The 23,747-nt window shown below is 36.4% G+C and overlaps 1 long non-coding RNA gene across 4 annotated transcripts in view; it reads left to right on the plus strand.

The window, feature by feature from the left end:
• The window catches only part of LOC139076402 (uncharacterized), a 104,313-nt gene that overhangs the window by 21,286 nt on the left and 59,280 nt on the right, over positions 1-23,747 (plus strand). For 2 of the 4 annotated variants that reach the window (XR_011527977.1, XR_011527975.1), the window contains exons 2-3: positions 411-524; positions 8,349-8,485. This is a non-coding gene — a long non-coding RNA (uncharacterized lncRNA). The remainder of the gene's footprint in view (positions 1-410; positions 525-8,348; positions 8,486-23,747) is intronic. The other 2 variants (XR_011527978.1, XR_011527976.1) reach the window with 1 other exon arrangement.

Consider the following 23,747-nt stretch of genomic DNA (forward strand, 5'->3'; position numbering starts at 1 on the left):
CTTAGAGCTACTGGCATTACTAATAGTGTCCCTGAGGCGCTGATTATTTTTATTCGGTATCTTTTCTCTTTTTCAATTTAGATCATTTATATTGATCAAGCTTCAATTTCACTGACTCTTTCCTCAGTCATTTCCATCAGTTTATTAATCAATTCAATGACTTATTATTATTATTTTTTTTGGTGAGAAAGATTGGCCCTTAGCTAATATCTCTGCCAATCTCTCTCTATTTCTTATGTGGGACACCACCAAGTCATGGCTTGATGAGTAGTGTGTAGTTTTGAACTCAGGATCTGAACATGTGAACCCTGGGCCTCTGAAGTGGAGCCCAAGAACTTAACCACTATGCCACTGGGCCAACCCCAATTAAGTGATTTTTTTATATTTTATATTTTTTCTGTGTATTTCAGATGATGCTATCCACACCACCAGATACAAAGAGGGGGCACGTGACCTGGGCTGAGCCAATCAGTGCAGTCTCTTTCCATCCCCTTTCCTGGACCCAACAATTAGTTTAGGAAAAGGTAGGTGACATAAGTCAGGTGGTCCACTGACTGTGAACCTCAATTCCTGAAATCTATGTTGAGCTCTCTGTGACAAAGACACTCTCCACTTTTAGCCTCAGAGTTGTGATTATCTGATCCCAAACCTAAAAATTAGTACACTTTTAAAAACCTTTTCCAGTCATGCCACATCTCTACTCAAAACCCTCTGGTAGTTTTTGGTCTCATTTAGGATAAAAGCTTAGCAACATTCTTACCATGACCTACACAGCTCTAGATTAGTTCGTCATCTGAACTACCTTTCTCGTATCATTCCCTAATTCTCTACCACTCTTGCTCACTCGGCTCCAGCCACCCTGGCTTCTCAGTCATCTTCTATCAGGCACACTCCAGCTTCAGCATCTTTTCCTTGGTTTCCCTCTGCTTGGCAGGTTCTTCACTGAGATAGCCTCATGGCTCCTTTCTTGACTGCATGCCAATCTCAGCTCTAACACCTGTTTATCAGAGGTTTTTTTCTTTGACAGTCTTTCCTAGAGGTTTTTTTCTTTGACAGTCTTTCCTGGCAACCCTATCAAAAATACCTGCCCTCATCACTTTCTGCCCCTTACCCTGAATTATTTTTCTTCCTTTCACTGAATAGACACACACAAACACACACGCACTCTACCTGGTATACAAGAGACACTCAAAAGATATTTGCTGAATTAGGCCAACACAGATTTACTGCTTGGAGTCTGAGATTAAAGCCAACTGAAGAAAACACAGCAAGAAACAACAACTGATGATATCACTTGAGGCTTAAATCAAGCTATGTCTGAGGCTAGACTTATATCTTTTCTCAATTTTTGAGCTAATACATTTCTTATAAATTCCTTTTATTAATTTTTTTCTGCTTAAATGAGTTTGGATTGGGTTTTCTGTCACTTCCTTTCAGAAAAATTATAAACAATATTCTTTATTATTATTGTTAATCTTACTTTCACTTTTTATTCTATTCAAGGAATGATAATTTACATTCTCTATATTATGCATATGCCAGACAAGACAATATTAGGATGATCATTTGTTTTGTCCTTACCACCTACAAATTGGTATTTGAAGTTGTCAAAAAATTATCATGTCTACTGAGTAATTAAAGTAAAAAAATTCACTTGGTAAATATATGCACTTTTTATAATCTCCAGTGAACCTCTTAGGGAGGTGAACAATTATATCAACTTATTTGTATAAATGTGTGTGGTTTATTCTTTTAGGCAAAGATTTTTGTGCTTCATTTGCGAGAGTGGGAGGAATCATATGGAAGGACAAAAAGAAGCATTTTATAAAGTTTCAGATTTGAGCACCATAACTTACTTCACAGAAAAATGTCATGCACAACTAAACACAATAACTACAAAAAGTGATAAGCCATATAACAAAGATAAATACAGTATAAGAGGATCCAGCAAGAAGAGCTATTTAATCTGAACCTTTAGAGATAAATAGATTTTTCAAAAGGTAGAGATAAAGGATGAATACACTGGGAAAGGACAAAGAAAGCAAGCAGCAGGCTGTATTCAAGAACCAGAGTATGACTTCTGGTATGATTTAACAAGTGACAAAAGATAATTTGGAATCAGAGCTTAGGAAGTCTTGACAGCCTTGCAAAAAGGTTAAGCTATATTTTTCAGGCAGTGAAGAGCTCTCAGAGGGCTGGAAACAGGAGACAGCACACTCCAACATACGTTATAGAGCATAGCATGATTGGAAATGTATAGATTAGATTGAAGAAAGAGGATATAGAAGCCTACTGTCAAACTGATATTGGATAATGTGCACGTAACCTAGGGCTTTACGACTAAGAGTGGAGGAAAAGGGATATTTTCCAGTTTCATTTCCCTAATATACTCACTTCTTGTTCTGGCCATTCAAAATATCTGCAACTCCTTAATTTTACCGTTTTTTCCCATATAGCTTTGCCTATTACGTGCTTTTTAGAGCATCAGGAAAGCTTTTTTCTTCTGTACGCTTTGAAAATTTTTGTTTATTATTTAACACGACAGAGTTGTCTTCTCAGGGAAGGCATTCTCTCCCCACTCCACACCATTAGATACACTTCTGTGCTTCCTACATAAGGAGAAGACAAAGCAAATAAACATAATTTGAATTTAATTTCCAAAGAAAACCAAATGATTCAGATAGAGAATCACACTGTAATTCATGAAGCCAGCTCATTTAAAAAGATTATATTACTGAAATTAATTGGAAAGTGCAGCAGAATATAGCTCCTATGAAAATAGCATTGAAGTATTCATTATACAAAAGAAACAGGAGATGAGCTGTTTGTGTCTACAAACAATTTCCAACACTGTCTGAGTTTTTGTACCTTAGTTGTGGTTTACCCCTTTATAGACCCTACTATATCATTCCGTCAGTTCTTTCTTTAAGATATATCTTGGCTTTTTCATGTCTTCTATTCTTATGGTCACACCCTTGGCCCTCGTACATACCACTTTATTTCTAAATGATTACTGCATTTTAATTTTGCTAGAAACTCTTTTTTTTCTGCAACCAATAGTACAGCTCTGATTGATCTTCCTAAAGAAATGCATTCAACATGTCCCTGCAATGTTCATGATCATTCACTTCTACAATATTGTTAAACCCCCAAATGAACTGCATAATTCATAAATTCTTCAACATTCTTGTTACTCCATTAACTTAATTTCCTATTTCTTTATCCTAATCCCTTTTCCTAATACAGTAAGTCATGTATACTCACTGCCAGCCATATATATCGCTCTGCCTTTATTCATACTATTATGCCCACATGAAATGCCCTGGGTCTTCCTGGTTTCAGTTAGAGCTAAGTCTAAACTTTCATAAGAGACCAAAAACATGGTGGCTTAAAAAATAACGTCAATTTACTTACATGTATCTCCCTTGGGTGACTGACTGGGAGGCTCTGCTCCACATGAACATTCGGTGATTCAGGTTTCTTCCATGATCTAGCTTCACCAATGTCTAGGTTCTTATCTTCATCTATCTGATCAAAGCTGGGTGCAGGCCCATCCATGGTGTAGTGGCCATGAAGAAGAATTAGGAAAAACCATGCAATTTTCTTTTAAGCAAGTAAGGTAGAAGCTGTATGTAGCAATTCTTTGCAGATCCATTTGTGAAGGTTTAATTATATTACTGTCTAACTACTGTCAAAGGAGGCCTAGAAATGTATACTGTAGATATAAAGCCATATTTCCTACTTAAACTCCATTATTATGGCAAATTTGCTGGCCAACCATCAGCCTCTGATACACTCCTCTTATTAAGTTTATACCAATCTTTAACATTTTCTAATCTTACTTCTTCTCACAGTTTCAAGTATTTCTCTGTCATCTGATAAGAAATCTTGGAAAGTGGGTCTATAGTTTACTTTTTAAAGATCAACTTTATTGTTACAATTTAACACAATTAATGATTACATTTTAAGGCACACATTGATGAGCTTTGGTAAATGTAAATATCTGTGTAATTCGAGCCACAATCAAATTATAAAACATTTCAATCACACTAAAGTTCTCCAGTGGGTCCTAGTCTCAGCTGATGCCCAGTCTGTTTTCTGTCATATATATTAATGATACATGCAGTCACAATGTGCACATTATTTTTTATCTGGCTCCTTTTGATCAGCAAAACTGTTGAGATTTACTTATAACACATACACATACATTACATAAATAAGTTTGTGGTAGTCATAATTTATTAACTTATTCAACAAAAATCTGTTAATCTACCTTTTATAAAATACTGTGCTGAATACAGTTATCAAAGCCGTTAGTTTCATCAAATCACCAGAAAGACATAAATAATAAGTAGATTCCTGAGAAGACCAAGCCTCTCCCTTATATATTCAAATTCAATTGTTCTGAAACATGGTATTCCTTACATTAAAAACCTGCACATAATGCAGAACAACCCAAAATAGTTTATGTAAATATTTTTCTGTCAAGGAGGTGGGCTACATGATTAATTTGCTGTCTTACCAGATAGTCACAGTTACCATTAAAAGTAATGTCATGTTGATAATTTGTATGCTTGATGTAATGTGATGAGAATGACACTTTACCTCTGTGACCTTCCTCTGAAAACAGCCTAAATACACCCTAGTTATGAGATAAACTTTAGAAAAATCCTGAGTCACATTCTACAAAACACCTGAACAGTTCCCCTTAAGACTGCCAATAACATTGAAAACAAGGAAAGTCTGAGAAACTGTCATAGTCAGTAGAAGACTAAGTCATAATGAATCTGATGGTTGATTTTATGTGTCAACTTGCTTGGGTCATGGGGTGCCCAGACATTTGGTCGCACATTATTCTGGGTATGTCTATGAGGGTCTTTCTGGATGAGATTGACATTTCATAGACTTGTCATATAGATTGTCATTTCATTGACAATTCATAGACTGAGTAAAGCAGATTGCCCTCCCTAATGTGTGTGAGCCGCATCCAATCAGTTGAAGACTGAATAAAACAAAAAGGCTGAGTAACAGGAAGTCCTCCTACTATTGAAGTGAGACACTGGTTTTTCAGACTTTCAGACGAGAACTGAAACATTGGCTGTCTTGGGTCTTGAGCCTGCCAGCTTTTGGACTGGAACTACACATTGGCTCTCCTGGGTCTCCAGCTTGTCAGCTGCAGATCTTAGCCTCTGTAATCACATGATTCAATTCCTTATAATCAGTCAATCTCTGGCTCATAGGCACGCTCTCTCTCTCTCTCTCTATGTATATGTAAAATCGTATTGATTATGTTTCTTTGGAGAACCCCCACCAATACAATGGCTGAATATAATGTGTTATCCTGGCTGGGATCCTAGAACAAATGAAGGACATTAGGTAAAAACTAAGGAAATCTGAATAAATTATGGACTTTAGTTAATAATCATACATGAATATTGGCTCATTCAATGTACAAATGTACCATAATAACATAAGATATTAATAATAGGGGAAACTGAGTGTGAGGTATGTGGGAACTGCCAGTACTAGCTTGTAATTGTTCTGTAAATCTAAATGTTTCTAAAATACAAAGTTTATTAAAGTAAAATCTTCACAGGTGATTTTAATGATTAGCCTGGTTTTAGAATTATTGTGATTGAAAATCAAAGAATGAATTAAAAATTTTAAGAATGGAAATCTAATTTAAAACATGTATAACGGAAAACCTTTCTATTCTGATGAGAAAACCAAGGTCTACAGTGATAAATTTAGCCCCTCTAAGAATGTAAGAGGCAAAGGTAGCGCCTGACACTCCATTTGTCTATTCGAAATCTGTTGTTCCTATGTCTAAATGAGCTTACTTTCACATCTAATTAAAATATGAATTCTTTATAAAGGAGAGGAATATTTACAGATGTGCCTCCTTCTCCATGTCAGCCTCAATCATTTGTATTCTATCATTAAGATGCATACAAACATAAAACTGGATATAAAAATCCCCACTCACAAATTGCTATAAATCCAAAGCTAATTTATAAATTAGATACAAACCCAATGACAAAATGACAAAGCCACTAAAATTCAACCAATAAAATTAACATTGTTGTGTGTTTTGTTTCTTATCCAAAACTAAATTGCTAATTACAAAATAAATACAGTGAATTTATACTATTATGGATCACTTGTTACCCTATTCTATCTTTTTTTTAATAATTGTTTTCCACTTACACTTCACTGAAATTTTTAAGCACATTTTACTAAGACAATGTTTGACCTTCAGTTTTGGTATAAAGCATCACTTTCATACCAAGTCCTCTTTTATTCCTAACCTCGCTGTTTAGGAAAATCAAAGTACTACAACTGAGGATGATGAGATTGTCAATATAAACAAGTGTAAATAAGGTCACTGACACTGAGTGGCTAATTTTGGTCCTAAATGTGTATTTTAAATGTCCAGTCATAGACTTCTGTTAGTTTTTACACAGTTATTGAGAGTGTGAAAGCATTAAGTTTTAAGTCTCATAGAGGAAACTGAGACCCAGGAATGTATGTCCATACAACCCCATGTAGATTTACTGATCTATAACAGACCGTGATCATTTCCAGATAGGCACTGTGCCCTCAATGAGTTTATTGTCTAATAAAATAGATATATAACAAGTGAGGGTTGCCTAACTTTAGGAACATTGTAGGAAGCTTTGAAAGGATGTAGTACCCTGGACTTGCAAACGCAGACAGGACTCAGGCCATTAAGCGCGGCGAATGCCAGGCACAGCAGTCTTTTTAATAAATCGATATGGGCTCACCAAAGATTTTGAAAAGTGCTTCTAGAAGTTTAAAATAGAAATATTGCATATCATATACTTGTGTGTGGGAAAAACTAGAGATATGGAGACCAGGCAAAAGGACAACATAATTTTGGGTATGAAAGGATAAGAGCTCATCAGGATCACTGGTAGAATGATTGAATATTGTACTGGCTTTCTATTGCTGCTTTAAAAATTACCATAAACCTAGAGCTTAAAACAATAAAAATTTATTATCTCAGATTCTTTAGGTCAGAAGTCTGGGCACTGCATGGCTAGGTTCTCTGCTCAGGGTCTCGCTGCGCTGAAATCTAGGTATCAGTCATGACTCTGGTTCCCATCTGGACCCAAGATCCTCTCTCAAGTCATCCGATTTAGGCAGAGTTCCTTCCCTTGTCGTTGAGGGATTAAGGCCCTGGGTTTCCTTCTAGCTATTGCTCGGGGACCACTCTCAGCTCCTACAGGCTGCCTGCAGTTCCTCCCCATGGGGGGTCCTGAAGGCAGGTCACAACAGTCATCTTTGCTCATCCACACCAGCAGAATGCAAGATCCGGTATCCTCTTTCTTGACTGGCTGGAGAAAACGCACTGCTTTTAAAGAGATCCTGGGATTAGATCAGGCCCACCTTGAAAACCTTCCTGTTTTAAGGTCAACTGATTTGAGACTTTACTGACATCTGTAAAACCCCTTCATGGCAGCACCTAGATTAGTGTTTGATTGAACCAGGAGAAGATGTGTATTCACCAGGGACTGGGAATCTTGGAGTTGGGGATGAGTGGCATCTTAGAATTCTGCCCAGCACAGATATTATTAGGGAAATGCAAACTTTAGATGGATGAACAGACATACTCAAATTGTAGCTATAAATTTTGAATAGGATACCCAGACTCAAATGATTATGGAGGTTGCACAGGTAATGTAAATGAATAAAGCCGACTGAGCGTTAAGAAAATATGACAAAGCTGGAGCCATAGAGAGAGGACAGAATAATGGTGAACTGAGTGCTGGGAGATGACCCTCACACAAATCAGAGGTGCCATGGGAGAAAGAATGCCCAGCTTGCCAGATTTTCAGGCTTTTTAAAAGAAGCCAGGAAGTCAGGTTTTTATGTGTCTCCCAATTTTTAAATGTTGGCAAGTACTTCAAAAGATTTACAACCATTTTGGACAGGCCAAAATTATGTGAGCCAAATAAAACATATCTGGGGGCAAAATATGGCCTGTGGCCTGCCAGTTTTTGACCTCTGCTCTACAATAATAAGATTGATTTTTAAAAATTGCTTATTAAATCACTCATTAATGTGCAATCATACCTCAGGCTGGTGTTCAGAATAACTCAGACTTTTTTTAAAACTAACTGAGTGACCTGAAAATTTGACTTTTTACTTCCCTAAGTTAATTTAAAATGTCCTGATTATAGGTATTTTGTAAGGTTGCCACTGTAGAAAACTGAAATTGGAAATCTTGCTATTTTTAGAAATTACGAGAGGTTTCTGAACATTTAATTTGATTGGTGTTGCTAATAACTGTTGATGAAAGTAGAATTGTGGACTTTGTCATGCAGTTTATTTCAGATTATGAACAGATGGGCCAAGAAGAAGAGAAATAACAAAATCAACCAATAGCTAGACATTTTGCTTCGTTTCAAAGCATTACTCCATAACAGGGCTTTGGCACACGCTTCCTAACATCTTCATTGAGGTACGTTGTATATTGTTTATAGAATTTATGTGGTCAAGTATATATATGTGTGTACATGTGTACTTGTACAGACACACACATGGTAGAATACACACTACCATATCATAGTGACTAGATATACGGCCTTTGAGTCAGATTCAATTTACTAAATTTACTACCTTTCAGTCTTGATTTTGAGCAGTGTCATTAAATTCTGTAAGTTTCACTTTATTCATCTGTCAAATAGGGCAAATAATATTACCCACCTTTTATGGCCTAAACAATATAACCCATATAAAGCCCTTAAAACAATGTTTGGCCCATAGCAACACTCAATAAATGTTAGATAAGATAATTGTGTATAAACGTGTATTCACACAGTTACATATATGTTATTTTATAGAGATATATTTATAATAATAAACTATCATTTAGTATAGTTAACAATGCCAGAGAAAACAATTTGACTTGAAAAATCTTATTTGGGTGATTTTTGCTGTTCTTCAGATTAACAAATATTGTATTGATTCATTTGATTAATGACCAGAGCTAGCAAAGGAATATTTGAAGGAGGCAGGATATTTTCAAGGTCATTGTGAGTGATATTTATTGGAAAACCAGTGCTGAGGGCATCATTCAATTATGTAGAGTACATAACAGGAAACCACATACAGCATATGTGGACAGGATCCCTGCAGACAGTGACATCAGCGGACAAAATTCAGCTGCGGAGAAAGGTCTCGGTGTATCCAAATTACAAATTAAGAACTTCCATTACTGAATATCACACTCACTGAGTCATTAGAAAAGATGTAATTCTTAAGTGTAGATAACTAAGCATTCAGGATATTTGCTTTCCCAGCTAGAGTCAATAAGGCACCATATACGTCCTTGAGAGGGAACAGTCTGTTTGGCACACAAGTGAAATGAAAGAATATCTAAAATAAGTGATCTGGGTCTTTGGCATGTTCTCAGGCTCTTTCAGGTCAAGGTTTTGTGGTGGTAAAAATGTCAAGTGCAGAAAACCTTTTCCTTTTGTGTTTTCTGTTACAACTGTGTGTGATTCCTTTCAATGACTCAGTTCACTTGTATTATTCTAAGATCTCCTCATCCTGCTTCTCATATGCATCATCATTTTTATCCATTTCCTCTCTCTAGTTCAGGGCTTTATTCTCTGCTGCTTGTATTATTGGCACAGCATTATAATTGATTTCCCTGATTCCAGCCTCTGCACTTTTATATAGGCTGTTCTCTCTGCCATCAGAAGTACCTTTAAGAAATGCAATGATTATCATGCCCAGTCTGTTCTCCAGCACCCTTAATAGCTCTTTATTATTGATAATGTGATCTAAAGTCAAACTGCAATGTACTCCTCTTGCCATTTATATTGTATTGCAACCCTAATAGAATACTGAACTTATGCTAAAGCTGTCTGGCTTTTTGGCTTTCAATACACAGCTTTATCTGCTTAGGATAGACTTGTAATTCATGATGTTTGCTTTCAGAAAGTCTGTACGCCCCAAAACCTAGGTCATGTGAAAGCCAGTCCTTATAAATAATCGTATGATTAATAACTGTAAAAATCTGTCATTTTGTAGAACGCTATGTATCGCACTCTTGGTGAATGCTTCACATGAATTTTCTTGGAGCTTCACAACCCTTCTATGGAGATACATTATTTCTATCCCCATGTTGTCAATGAGGAAACTGAACTCTGGAGAGGTTAATAATCTATCCAATGACATAAGCAGCAGTGTTATAGTAAGGTCCTTGCTGCTCCCAGAGAAAATTATTTTTGCATCTTTAAATATATTTTGACTCATCTTGTTGCCCTTTATAGCATGTGTACAGGTCTGTCTGTCCAATTAACTATCTACCCTAAAGTTAGAGACTGACTTTTCTGTTCTTCTCATGTGTGGAGCAGTTGTGCTCAATATTTTAAAACATAATTTAAACCATGCACGTCTCTATATATTCCTATAATTAAAAAAGGATGCAATCTGAAAAACTACTACTTCATGATGTTATACTTTTTGATCCTCATTGTAAGATATGCAGCAGACATCATCATCTCATTTAACAGATGAAGAAACTAAGGTTCAGAGATAGAGAGTCCTGAACTAGCTCACATAGTTAGTGCTTGAACAAGGATTTGAGTACAGATATTTTGTTCCAAATATAATGCTCTGTCATCAACCGTGAACTTTCTGTTATTGAAATATCAAGGTAATATATATTTAAAGCAAGATGGATATCAGAATTAAAAATTCAGTGCTCATAAATATTTTTGTTAACATTTAAGATTGGAAGGGGGAGGTCGGCCCAGCGGTGCAGTGGTTAAGTTCGCAAGTTCCACTTCTCGGCAGCCTGGGGTTCACCAGTTCAGATCCTGGGTGCAGACATGGCACCGCTCGGCAAGCGACACTGTGGTAGGCATCCCACATATAAAGTAGAGGAAGATGGGCATGGATGTTAGCTCAGGGCCAGGCTTCCTCAGCAAAAAAGAGGAGGATTGCTAGTAGTTAGCTCAGGGATAAACTTCCTCAAAAAAAAAAAAAATGGTTGGAAGCGGGAATAGTTTTGCTCCTTGAGGCTATAACTCACAAAATAATCCAATCAAGGGCCACAGGTTTAAAAACTCATAACTTCAGAAGTTATTTTTTCACTTGTTTCTTTAGAGAAATAATTTTCCTTCAGTTCTTGAAAATGTGCCACTTCCTTCTGACCTCCATGGTTTCTGATGAGAAATCTGCTGTCTTTTGAACTGTTCCTTATAGGTAAGATCACTTTACTTTCTCACTACTTTCAAAATGTTTTCTCTGCCTTTGGTTTTCGGATGTTTGATTATGATGTATTTTGGCGTGAATTTATTTGGATTCATCCTGTTTGGGATTCATTCACCTTCTTAAATATGTAAGTTTACGTCTTTTTCCAAATTAGAGATTTTTCAACCATTAGTTATTGGAATACATTTTCAGCCCTACTTTCTCCCTTCCTCCTAAGACTCATATGACATGAAATAGACCTTTTGTTATAGTCCTACAGCTTCCTGATGCTCTGCTCCTTTTCCTTCAGGTGATTTGCTCTCTTCTGTTCAGATTGGGTAATTTTTCTGTCTTCAAGTTATCTGATTCTTTCTTGTGCCATTTCCATTCTCCTGTTGGACCCATTCACATAATTTTTTAATTTCAGGTTTTTGTATTTTTCAGTTCTAAAATTTCCATTTAGTTCTTCTTTATCTTTTTCTTTGGTGAAACTTTCTATTTCTTTGATGAGGCTTTCTACTTTTTCATTTCCTTCAAGCATGTTAGTAATTGCTCATTGAAGTATTTTTATGATGGTTGCTTTAAAATCTTTGTCAGATAATTACAATATCCATGTTGTCACAGTGTTGGTGTCTGTTGATTGTGTTTTCTAATTCTGTTTGAAATATTTTCTGGTCTGTGCATGACAAGTGATTTTTGACGTACTCTGGACATTTTGAATATTATTTCATAGAATGTGGATCTTATTTAAGTGTTCTGTTTTCAAGGTCCTCCTCTGACACCATGCCAACAGAGAAGCATGATTCAAGCTCTGCAGCAGGCCTCTGCAGAGATTGGTTAGCTGGGACTCAGAGGGGGTACCTCATTACTTCTCTTCATGTGGCCTATACTGAACTCTGGGTGTGGGGGTGTGTGTGTGTGTGTGTGTGAGGGAGACTCCTTACTGCCAGGTGGGGATGGATGTCTTGGCTCCTCATCTGGCCTTCTTTGATACCAGCCCAGTGAGTGATAGGGGAACCCCATTGACAGCTAAGCAAAGTTGGAAGTCTAGGCTTTCGATTTGGAATTTGGAATTTGGCCTTTGCTGACAGTGATGATAGTGAGGTCACAGTTTTATTCACAGTGTTTGTCTGAAAGTTTTCTGTCTTGTTAGGATTCCACTTTCCTGGTCCTTTGCCTCTAGAGATCAGCTTCCCTTGTCTTTTTTTCCTCTGTACCCATTGATGTTTCCAGGTTGTCTTCCTTATCACTAGACTATATTAAGAAAAAGATAACCCAGAGAAGCCACCAGCATGTCTTTCCTTGTTTCTCAAGGTTTCTAGAAGGTTTGTGTTTTTGTCTCCATCTTTCAGATTCTTCTTCTATTTGTTTCATATGTACTATTCAGAGTATCTAGTTATACTCAGTAGGAGTGATAGGGAGAAATGTATCTACTCTATTCCCAAGACTAGAAGTCATATACAAATACAAGCAACTTTAACCAAGAGATGTTATTTGAAGCCTTCTAGCTGAATTAAATAGCTTAGAGTCCATGTAGTTAGAATAGATAGAGAACCAGATCCAAGCCCAGAAATGCCCTAACATTTAAAAATTGGTCAGAAGAGGGAAAATCAATAAGTGAGATTGAATACAAATTTTCAGAGAGGAAAGAGATAAAACCAGAAGGATGTGGTATTATGGAAGCCAAGATATGTGTGTTTTTCAAGGATGTAAGAATGATCAACTTTCAATGCTGAAATATTGAACTAGGTTGAGTGCTGTAAATTGACCATTTTATTTTGTTTGACAAAATGATTAGTGATCCTAGTAGGAGTAGTTGTGAAGTCGGTGGGTAGAAACATTTAAATGGATTAAAAAGTGCATATTGAAGGCAAAACTACAGACAGTAAAAAGATTAGCGGTTTCCAAAGATTAGTGGGGAGGGAGGGATGAATAGGGCAAAAGCAGAGGATTTTTAGGGCAGTGAAGTTAGTGTGCATGATATGCAATGGTGGATACCTGTCATTATCTGTTTATCCATACTCATAGAATGTGCTGCCTAAGAGTGGACTCTAATGTAAACTATGGACCTTGGATAGTAATGATGTGCCAATGTAGGTTTATTAATTGTAACAAACGCATCACTCTGAGCTGGGTATTGATAGTGGGGGAGGCTGTAAGTGTGTTGGAGGGAATGGGAAATCTCTGTACTTTCTGCTCAATTTTTCTGTGAACTTAAAACTGCTCTAAAAAGTAAAGTCTGTTTTTTCTTAAAAAAGAAGAAATCAAATTAATAAAGATAGCATTTTCAAGGGAAAAAATATCTTGTTGAGTGATTTGAGAAAGAGATCAGTAGACTTTTTTTCAAGAAGTTTTGCTCTGAACATGAAGAGAAAATGAAATGGTGGCCAGAGGAAGAAGTGGGGTCAAAGGGAGTTTTTGTTTTTAAGATGGCATCTATTAAAGCAGGATATAGCAGAGAGGAAAACATGGAAATTGTGCAAGAGGGAGCACAATTTCCAAAGCAGAAATGCGCAAGTAAGTGAAAGAGGATAAGATGCAGATGCATGAGAGAGGAGGCTAAGTTTGGAGACAGAACCTCAGATAGAGAGAAAAAGATAGTTACACAGAGAGTCATAAGCAGAAGAACGCGCACACACACAAAAACCTTAGTGGAGAAATATCTGTGTCATTTATCTTTTAAGTTATTGGTACTCAAGATCATTTTGGTGTTATACTTTCATAACCACAGGAGCTATTAACTTGCCCTGGGGCATCAAATAAAACAAAGTCGGGAAACTGCTCCTTTTCCAACGTAGAAAGCTAAATCAGGTTCAGATTTGCCATGAAAATAGGACAATGGCAAAATAACACAGGTTCATATCCAGGAAATAAGATTTTCTTGGACAATATGAATAGATATTGACTTATTTATAATGCACTATAAATGACAGAAATCCAATAAACCGTGTTTCCTTCCTTTGAAATGTCCCTAAGAAAAGAACAGATATTTCTCTATTTTGCTCATTTAGAGCCGCTTACCATGTTTACCATTTGGAAGACCAACAGCAATTAGCTTCTTTCTCTTTCTTGACATTTTTAAATTTTGTGAAACATGGGAGTTCATATTTATTAACTACCTAGGCTATTACTTTTCTCAAAAGAATTTTCCATATTTCCTTTCCCCACTCCACAATTTTGGTCATAAGAATGAACCCCATTAAATGCAAGAACAATACACAACATTATTGGTTATTTCAATGGCAGATAAGTTCGTCAGTTTAGGGAATGAAATGCCAGTTCAGCTGTGAAGTGGTGTGATGTGATGCTGGAAGCTTCTGAACATATTTTATGCTTGACAGTAATAATATTGAATTAATATGTCCCTGCAAGGCTTAGGAAATCTGGTTCAAATTTAGCCCAATTTATCAAGGTTTGGCAGAGTTATAAGAATTAACAAATCATGCTGTGACTTAAAATTAGCATTATGAATATTTAGGAGCTGTTAAAACTGTGGGCTAAATATATAAAATGTCACTGTCATCATATAAAAACACAGTTTCAAACATAAGAGAGGAAAGCTTATTACACATTTCAGAATGGTTCAAAATGCAGCATTTGATCCTGCTTTTGAGATGAACGTCTTTATAAATGCTTTCTTTTTGGTAATAAAAAGTCCTCCACATCTGCTGCAAAGATGTCAGCTCAGGATATCTTTCTGTCCTCCAATCTGATCTTTCTTTTGTTACTCATACCACATAGGAAACATATAAGGACACTCCATCCTTTTAGCAAGCAGGAGAGAGCCCTTCCTGAGAGTGTTTCTCCCATGTCCAACTGCGCAATCCATTGGGAATCTGAAGGTTACGTGCAGTTGCTTGAACTATAACAGAATAAAAGTGGAAAATACAATTCTTTAACAAATATATACAACATATATTTGTCCCTTGTAAGCCCATTATCCACATTTATATATCAGCAAATTGCAGAAATTTTGTTTTCATTTTACTCCTTTGGTCTTCAGTTTAAAAGAAAAAAGAAAAAGAATTTACCTAAATACGACGGATGATTACCTGATTAGCAAATTGAGGTCAAATAAACTGAATGGAGTAATAGAGGAATGGTTATATCTAAAGAGAGCTATTTAAAAAGTTACTTATGATAAATAGCAGGGATTGAGAACCTTGTGGAAAGCCGATAGCTTCCTTTTTCATGAAAAAAACTTGTTTTGTATGTATGCAGGAATAAAGACTAGAAAATGGCATCACTGGTTATCTCTAGAGTGGTGGTTCTCAATGGGAGTGATTTTGCTGCTATGGGGTATACAGCAATGCCTGGTGGCGTTTTTTTAAAATTGAGGTATAATTGACATATAACATTATATTGGTTTCAAGTATTTAACATAATGATTCAATATTTGTATATATATTCCAAAATGGTCGGAATAAGTCTCATTGACATCTAACACTAGACAGAGTCACAAATTTTTTTCTTGTGATGAAAACTTTTAAGACTACTCTCTTAGCAACTTTCAAATATGCAAGACAGTATCATTAACCATAGTCAGCATCCCTAGGGCTTATTTATTTTATAACCGGAAGTTTGTACCTTTTGACTCCCTTTACCCATTGCACCCACCCTTTACACCCTCACCCCTGACAACCACCAATCTGTTCTCTGTATCTATTTTCCATAAAAAAATACTTCTAAGTGAGTCCTGTTCTTATGAGGTATCTTCGTCTACTTATAAAGATAAAAGTGAAGATATTAAAATTTTTTATCCAAACAAAAGGTTTTTTTTCTGATTGCCTGGTCATTTCATGTAAAGCCTTCTTTAGCCCCAATTCACTTTCAATTATCTTCGTAATTTAAGTTTTCATTTCATGTTGTGCACATGATTTAAGCATTGGTTAAATTATGACATGATGCTTTTTAAGAACACACCTATGTATATTTTGAATTTTGGAATTTGTAAATGGCATCAATTGATAATGAATCTTTTGAAATTAGTCTTCTTTTGGAAACAGAATTGATGAGCAGTCTTTGTTCAGTTAAAAAAGGGTCAAAACTAAATAAAATAAAGTAAGATAAAATAAACAATAATACACTATTAAAAATGTAGTTTTGAAAAAAGGTAAAGTGAACAAATATGAATTGTGCTAATAAAATCAGACACTTTCCCTGAAATTATTAAAATATGATGATATATAAAATCCAGTGTTAATGAGTGTATTGCAATGGATGTAAAATCAAAACAAGAGCAAAACAAACAATAAAACATTTTTATAACTATTGCAGCCAAAATATTTCTGCAACTTTCTCTTTTTTTTGAGGGAGATTAGCCCTGAGCTAACATCTGCCACCAATCCTCCTCTTTTTGCTGAGGAAGACTGGCTCTGAGCTCACATCCATGCCCATCTTCCTCTACTTTATATGTGGTACTCCTGCCCCAGCATGGCCTGACAAGCAGTGCCATGTCCACACACAGGATCCGAAGCAGCCAACCCCAGGCTGCCAAAGCATAACATGCAAGCTTAACTGCTAAGCCAACAGGCTGGCTTCCCAATTCTGCCACATTTTTAACGGAGGTTATCTTGTATTGCTGTGGAGTAGCCCAGAATTGATGCCATAAATCTTTGACCAGAAAAAACACCTGGGGGAAAACTGTGATAATTTGGAGATGAGAGGGGAAATCCTCTTTAGATTCCCAGTCCTTGTACAGAAAGAGGAATAAAGATGGCAGAATTATTTTCTAGACTCCTCTATCTGCTGAAGTGATGACCAGGGAAGACAAAGAGGTAGGGTCTTGGATAGTCCTGGGGAAAATATTTGTCTAATTGTCCTGGACTCAGGTATGCCATATCATGGGAGTGAACAAAAATTCAATCAAATTAGAGATTCAATTTTGTAGAAAAAAGAAAAAGTCACCATAACGCCACCATTGACTGAGTTTCTTTTTCACAAATGTGTGCCCTTGCCTGAGGTCTCTGAATGTTGAAGGGGAAGTCTGAATAAGTCATGACAGTGTCCTTGTTCTCTAGGCAGAGAGAATGGAGAGGAAGGGAGGTGGGGGAGGAAATTCAGACGCAATATTTGTACTCTGACCTTGATTAAAGTAGAAAACAGATTGTGTCTTGCCCAGAGAGGAGTGATTATTTATTTACACTGACATGTGTTGTATGAACACCTTGTGAGACACTCTGGGACTGTCATGTGCTATAGATCTTGGGGAAATCAGAGGTTCCTGATACTGTCCTTCTGGGAGCTTGAGCCCAAAACAGATTTACTGTTAATGAATCATTACTTGTGGTCAATAGTCCTTGATTTTATCCTTCTAAGATGAGTGCTATTGAATGAAAGGTATTTTACATGTATGAGCCTATATTTGCTAAAGGTTATCTTACAAATTTCTTTAGGTTGTATGCTAGTTTGAATGATTAAGTTTGTAACCCAATGCTAATTTAATTTTAAAGGTGCTTGCCATAATTAGAGGACATGCTGTAAGCACTACAGTGATTTATTCCAACACACATTAACACAGGATTTGGGCGGCTGGTGAAAATAGAGTACATGCAGAACAGAGCTGAAAAAGTGGAGGACTAGATAAGGATGATAAATTTAAGTTCAAAGAAAGGGTTTTCATCATGATATGTTTATTTTATCTTAATATCTCTTTCTCCTTCCTTTTTTATGACAAAGAAATAGACCCGGAAACTTGCTACCAAATAGTCTAAAATGATATCTAAGATTTTCATATCTGTGGCTTCACCCCATGAATCACCCAGAATGACCTCATTTTTAAGCCTTATATGTGTGATCTATTTTGTCTTACACCCTCCATAAGGTTGAGAATCAGACGAAGTCTAGATAAAGAAGGATGTTTACACATCTATGAACTGTATCCCCTAACGTTATTTTTACAAATGGGCTAGGCATAAAAGATAGTGATAGAAGGATGACATCAGCAAGATGGCAGAATAGGAAGCCCCAGACCTTCCTTCCGCCCACTGAAACACTGATTCAACAGCAGTATAAGGGCCAAGTCTCTTTATGAGAAATTTAGAAGCCAGTTAAAGACTCCCGTACCTCAGGAAAGCACAAATCCAGCTGTAGCACAGCTGGTAGCAAAGTCATGGTATCATTTTGCCATTGTACTTTCTCACAGTGTCATGCCATTTGGCATAAAAAAGAACAAAATTAGACTCCTATCTTACACAATACACAAAAATCAGGTCAAAATGGATTAAAGATTTAAATATGTGAGCTGACACTGTAAAACTCCTAGAAGAAAACCTCTAGGAGAAGGGAAAAGCTGCATGACATTGCTCTTGGCAACGATTTCTCGAACATGACACCAAAAGCACAGGCAACAAAAGCAAAAATAGACAAGTGGGACTGCATCAAACTAAAAAGCTTCTGCACAGCAAAGGAAACAATCAACAGAGTTAAAAGGCAACCCACAGAATGAGAGAAATTATTTGAAAACTATATATCTGATAAGAAGTTAATCTCCAAAATATATCAGGAACTCCTACAACTCAACAGCAAAAAAAAACAAAGAATGACTCAACTGAAGAATGAGAAAAGACTTAAATAGACATTTCTCCAAAGATGACATACAAATAGCTAGTAGTTATATGAAAAGATGCTCAGTATCACTAATCACCAGGGGAATGCAGATCCAAACAACGATGAGATATCTCCCCCCACCTCTTGGGGTGGTCATTATCAAAAAGATAGAAAATGACAAATGTTTTGGTGAGAATGTGGAGAATTTGGCACTGTTATACACTGTTGGTGGGAATGGAAAATGGTATAGCCAGTACGGAAAACAGTACAGAGTTTCCTCAAAAATTTCTAAATAGAGCTACCATTTGACCAGCAATCCTAGTTCTGGGTATTTACCCAGGAAAATTGTAAATGGGATATCAAAGAGATATTTGCCCTCCCAAGGTCATTGCAGTATTATTCACAGTAGTCAAGAGGTGGAAACAACCTGAAAGTCCATAGATGGATGAATGGATATAAAAAATGTGATATATGCATAAAATAGAATACTATTCTGCCTTTAAAAAGAAGGAAATCCTGTCATATACAACATGGATGATCTTTGAGAATGTTATGCTAAGTTAAATAAGCCAGTTACAGAAATACTGCATGATCCACTTATATGAAGTAGTCAAACTCATTGAAGGAGAGAGTAGAATGGTGGTTGCAAGGGGTTGGAGAGAGGAGGAAATGGTGAGTTGCTATTCCAAGAATATAAAACCAGTCACGCAAAATAAAAAAAATTTCTAAAGATCTGATTTAGAACATTGTACTTATAGTTAACCATACTGTATTCTTCACTTAAATATTTGTTAGGAGGGTAGATCTCATGTTACGTTTTTTAACACATGCAAAAGATGTTAGAAAACTAGCATGTGTTTTATTCGACAATGTAATTGCAATTTCTAAGATTTCATGTCTATTTTAACTTCTAAATAAACTCTGATCATTTTGGGGTATGCCTATTTCAAATCCAAAATGTCATGCCATGCATGGCATATTAAACAAGGAGATGGTTTCGGAATTGGGCAGAAAGTGAATAGACGGAGCTAGGTGGCAGGATCCACACATGTTCCTAGGTCAGAAGCAGTGCTAATGTTGCAGGTCTTCTTAAAGTTCAAATAGGATGGAGTCAAAGTAAGTGGATAGTAAAACACATTTCCACCTTGAATATACAAGGTGGAGTTTTAAATTTGCATAAATGTAAATCATAGTCTTTTAAAAATTTTCTTCCATTATATCTTAATGTTGTTTTAAATCTAGTTTCCTAAACTTTTTGATTCAGCCTTGAAAATGATGCCATAAGGATTAAAAAAGTAATACACTCAAAGGTCTAAAATTGCCTGAAGAATATCTTCTAGTCTAACCCAGTGTTTCCAGTCATCAGGTTTTACCACTTTGCAATTCAATGACTTCTGTTTACAAATGCCCGTGGACGAGATATGCCCTCAGATACCTACACTATTCCTAACTGGCATTAACTCTATCTGTCCTTGTACTTCCTACAACTGATGTGGGATTTTGCTCATCAACATATTTGAGAGAGCTCTATATTATCCTTCTTGTGCAAAATGCCAAGGCAGTGTTTTTAGTGATTTGATATTAGAAGTTGGTCTTTGAGAGTTCCCATAGTAACTGGTTGCTTGGCTTTGGGGCAGTGCTCGCTGGCAGCGTTTTCTCCCACGATAAAAGACCGTTGTTGAAGAACTGGTCATTGCTTTAGTGTCTAATTCTACCCAGCGCTCCATGCTTCTCTGCAGCCTTTCCTGATAATCTTACCTTTTAGTCCTTTTATAATTGCTGCTTCTATCTTTTAAAATGATCCTTTATTTTTTTTTTCATGTTAAGTGTTCAGAATTTTGCTAGTTCATTTAGGAAATGAACTTTACACAATCTTTGCAAAGAAAACCTCTTTAAAAAGAAATACTTGCCCTTCTTTAAATTCCTTCAAATAGTTTATACTACATATTTACATTTTACCCCATGGCCTCCTCTGGAAAATAAATATTGTTGTAGAATTGCACAGCTTGCAAATTCAACATTAAATTTCTCTGTGGAAGCCTGCAGATGCACAGAAATTAAATACAGTAGAATTATGTAGGAAATGAATGATCTGTAAATTCATTTAAAATGCCCATAGGTACCCCATCCCAAACTGGGGTGCTTTTACTGACATGCTGCATTGATTTTCTTGTATGCCACATTACATTGGGTTTGTATGTCTCCTTATGGGATGTTATCACTTTATGGTGCTGTGGCTTTTGTGGTGACACTGTGAACATAATGTAATGTGATGTGCCATGGCTGTGAAATGCCATTAAACTATGACACTCTAGAGAGTCGATGAATTATGCTGTTTCACTACTGCGGTTGCAGAGGGCAGAGAGAACTGCAGGAGGCACTTGCCTTGTAGGATTATCTGAATTTGTTTATCTACCTCATTTGAATCTTGTAAAGTTACATATTAGTAGAATTACTGGTATTACAAATGTCGAGGCAATTTGAGTTTTATGTCAGGAAACTCACTTGTCCCTAAAATGGGTTATTTTTTCACCCTTTCATTTCTGCAATTATGGATCAAGAATAAAAGAAAGTATCTTGTGTTATCTGGCCCAATATTTTTCTCTTGTTGCACGAAGAAGGAAAAGAACTGCTCTTCTCAAACCTGGCGCCTGCCCAGGGAAGACTGGCCAGAATCTAACAGAGGCAGTTCAGTGGTTTGTGACTGTTATCTGTACTGGGTTTTACTTTTTGATCTCTTGCTTTCTTGTGAATCTTCTAGTCCACAGAGACCTTCAAAGTAGTATAACCTTGGGTTTTTCTTTCGTTTGATGTTGTACTGCAATGGTTTGCTGCTGGAAGAGCTTGTACGTCACCATAACACTGAGTTAGAAGACATGCAGCCTTTCCTGCTCATCCATGGTCCCGGTACCTTAAATTAAAAAGATGGACTCTTTTAAAACAAATTTTTATTGAGAGCTTTTAAAAATGGAGTCCACTGTGAAAATTCTCTGGGGGCTACCATTTGCCTCAAAGTGTATGATAGCCGTGGTTTAATTTAGTGACTGGATAGCTTAAAACCAGTAGCAACAACCATATTTGAAAAGTTCCATTCCGTTTGTAAGACATTACATTTTTGTAAACGTTATCTAATGTAATTCTTACAATAAATATTTATATTATTAGTGTGTGTTATAGACAAGGACACTACAATTCCCCCAGATTTGCTTCTTCCCCTGCAATTCTTTTCAGTCTGGCTCCAGGCCCAAATCCTTATTGCCGCTTTTTCTTCACCCTGTCAAAAATTATTAGGGAAGTGTTTCTACCTAATCATTTATTTGTATGTGTGTATTAATTGCAATAGCAAGAAAAGTATTCACCATGTCATCAAACATATCGGCCTGGTTCATTTGTATAAAACAGGCCAGTTTGTGTAAGAGTTGCCCCAAGTCGTGTTATCATTAGCTGAAATAAGGATTCACAGCCCTGAAAGCTCTTGGACATGTGACATCACCAGTCCTCGTTTGAAAATCCTCTTTGGACTTAAATGTAGTGGAGGGAAGCCTGTGGAAAACATGGGTACGCTCAGAGGGAAGACATGCCCTTCCATGAGTCCTCTCTTCATCAGAGAAGTGCCATCTTTCATTTGCTCCCGATGTTCTCTTTCATGTATTGCTTTTACTACCTGCAGAAATATCATGCTTCTTCATGCTTTTTTTCTCCTGTTGGTTATCAGGTTAAATGACTTTCTTTGATACATATAATTCCAAAAATTATATTTTTCCTGAATTATTTAAAATACTCTCTCCATGCCATTGAAGAAAAATGTAGAGTAAAATGTAACACGTACTCCTTTAAAACTTGACCTTGATGTCAACATTATTCAATTGCAGTAGGATTTTTTCTAAGCCCATTTAATTTGATATTATGTTTTGTCAATGAATAAATGTATCCTAATTTTTTATGTTGACTTTAATGTGCTTATAATATTTACTATGACATTAATAACTTTGAAATATTTACATATTACATCCAGATTACTGGCATGATAATATGTTGTAGGAGTATTGCCAAATAAAAGAGTTCTTGCTTAGTAAATTGGCTTAATTGGTTCTCATTTATTTCCATAAGACATAGATTCTTGCATGAAAATATAGATGTTGTAGGTCCAAATGCAAATATTTAGTAAAATAATTATAAAATGTTTTTATAGCCTTGATTAGTTTTCTTCTCCTATAAACCCATATGTGCATGTGTGTGTCTGTATGTTAAATCAGACAATAAGATTGTAAGATAGGACTATCATGCTTAACTGGTAATGATCCAACCCATGGAACTCCTTCATGTCCTAGCTTTATTTATAATTATTTATACTTTTAATATGCAAGCTTTTACTTCCACTTTAGGGACACTGTTTATATTCTTGGCTGGTCCTCCATATTATTTTTCTATTGATGCTTACCAAATTATCACAAACTTAGTGGATTAACACAGCATACATTTATTGTTTCACAATTTCTGTGGGTCAAGAGTCCAGACAAGGTGGACTCAAGGTGTTGGCCGGGTTGTGTTCTCATTTGGAGGCTTGACTGGGAAAGAATCCACTTCTAAAATCATTCAGGTTGTTGGCAGAATGTATTTCCTTTTGGCTGTATGACTAAACATCTCAGTTTTTTACTGGCTGATGGCTAGAGACCATGCTCAGGTCCTAGAGGCTGCATATAGATGCCTGCCACGTGACCCTCTGCATAGGTGGGTCACAACATGGCTGTTTGCTTCTTCCAGGCCAGTAAGAGAATCTTACTCTCCAGACTGCTGGGATGGAGCCTTATATAACTTGACATAACCATTGGAGTGACATATGCCCTTTGCCATATTCTATTGATTGGAAGCAAGTCACAGTTCCCACCTCCACTCACAGAGGAGTGATTATAGAAGGTGTGATTCACAGAGATTCACCTTAGGGTTTATATGACACGACTCTCCCGCAT

Source organism: Equus przewalskii, chromosome 16 (genome assembly GCF_037783145.1).
Source record: "Equus przewalskii isolate Varuska chromosome 16, EquPr2, whole genome shotgun sequence".
NCBI lineage: Eukaryota > Metazoa > Chordata > Mammalia > Perissodactyla > Equidae > Equus > Equus przewalskii.